This window comes from Penaeus monodon, chromosome 33 (assembly GCF_015228065.2).
Source record: "Penaeus monodon isolate SGIC_2016 chromosome 33, NSTDA_Pmon_1, whole genome shotgun sequence".
NCBI lineage: Eukaryota > Metazoa > Arthropoda > Malacostraca > Decapoda > Penaeidae > Penaeus > Penaeus monodon.
Window position 1 is genome coordinate 9,094,299 of NC_051418.1, and position 2,196 is coordinate 9,096,494.

The following is a 2,196-nucleotide window of genomic DNA, read 5'->3' on the forward strand; positions in this document are numbered from 1 at the left end:
GGTAAATATATTCCTGAAACAGACGGTCACATGTAGTGTCAGGTGGTATGGAAGGCAACTGCTTGAGTGATTCTTGAAATCGAATATGCTTCCTATCAGAAACAACTGCAGCCATGGTGTGGACTTGAAAACTACTACAAAAAAAGGGAAATTCAGGAGAAAGAGAAGAAATGCCTTAGTGTTACGTGATTACATGGACAAAAAGAAAAATGTTGCATGGTTGAAATACATATGGAATCCAAATGTTGGATTTCCTGCCTTCCTTTGATGTGAGAGAATATTTTGAATGCATCTGAGACTTATTGTTCTTGTCTAACTAGCTGTTCAAGTGTATATAATGAGTAATGCTTTGGGTACGTATAAAACTTTTATGGATTCAAAGACGGGCAAATGTCTGAATCTGTACTCACATTCAAAACGGTTTAGGGATACTTTTAAAAGGAGTTTAGATCTCATACTTTTTGGGTTTTTTTTGATAGGTGCCATACATACTTAAGCATGACAAGTATTAGAGTTATTTAGGAGTTATCTGTTGTCGAACGATGACCGTAAGAATTTCTTCAAAGCGAAAGTCGTATTTCATAAAAGTTCGATAAAATATTAGAAGCTGAATTGTTTGCGGTTGTAAAAGGAATACTATTTAGGATGTATAAAATGATACTCATAAAATAATATCTAGAAGGGGAAAAAATACTCTTCATATAGTTTATATTAATACCTTTGTCTTTTACTTTATTTCACTCTGTGTGATTATTATTAAACCACTAATCAGAAGAGCATACAACCTGATTTATTGGTAGAGGTTTCAGTTTATTATATAGAAAGATTCAGAACATTCAAAGTCAATTATCAGGTAATACCAAAGCATGATAATGATGTTCAAATGATATCATTTAATCTTTTTTGTATTTTATGTAGTATGTTATTTTTATGTTTGAACGCAGAAGAGACTTCATCATACAAATCACAGTCGTTAAAATGAGTAAAATCAATTATTTTTTTTAAATCACTCGTATGTGATATTACAACGCGATTAAAATTCCAGTAATTATGTTTTTCTTTGACTAGATCTCTCTTGATTTCATTCGCGAAAGTCAAATAATGTGTGTTTTTTGCATTGGCAGAAATAATTTTGCGTTTTTTTCACTGGCTTTTAAGTATCGAGCCATTTTTATTTTGTGTATAAAAAACTAGTTTATCACTCCAAGACACGAAACCTTTTTATATGGTGTCTACTGTATGTCACCTCACAGGTCACTGATAAGCTTTACCTGGGAATACCTGACATTAAGTAAGCGAATTCCGGTTACTTTTTTAGGCCTAACCTGTGCACCTCTCACCTGTGCGGCTGGCAGTGCGGAAACTATTCTTCAATTAGAGTGAAATATTTTCTATCACTACCTCTCGTGACATCGACTTCGTTCTGCTGATTTTATTCCATGGAGTCTGTAGCATTCCACGAGACTTGGTTCACTATACTTAAGACTCTACTGTTTTACGTCGTTGCACTGCTGTGGGTGTAGGAAATAAAGCGAGAAAATCATGACGTATCTGAAAAGGATATGGTACTTTGAAATGTGTGTCATCGTTTGAAAAGAACACGGGCATTTTTTAAAGGAAATTTTCGAATCGAAATAAAGAAAAAAAAGATGAAAACCACAACAACGCACCGCAAAGATAAAGTTCTACAAGTGACTAACGAACACCTGTATTCCACTGTCTCAATGCAGGTTTTCGTAAATAACTTCCTTTTCGCCACCTCCCTCAGACGGCGACAGGTGCACAGATGAAAGGCAGGTGGTGCTAACATCTTTAAAATCTCGTGAATCTCTTGTTATTTACTAACGTTGTTAATTATGTTTTACGCGTGCAAGCTGTTATGTTGAATCATGCCATTTTTTCAGTAATGTATCCCTCACCCCTTAAGAATGACAATTTCAATAACTGGAGTGACTCTTGGCACAGTGCGGGCGTCCCAGAACCTGTGTCCAGGCTCGTGTGTATATAATATATACTTACGCTTCTTAGTTGTGCTATGGCTGGTGGTCCTTGTTTGTGTGTATATAAGTGTATATTTGTAAAATGTTTTATGTAATTTATTTATGTTAACAATAAAATGCTGACAGTCTTCTTTTGCGTTAGTTTTCCTAAGTAAAGAGGTACGAATGAAAAGACCCAAGGAGAATGTAGAGGCTG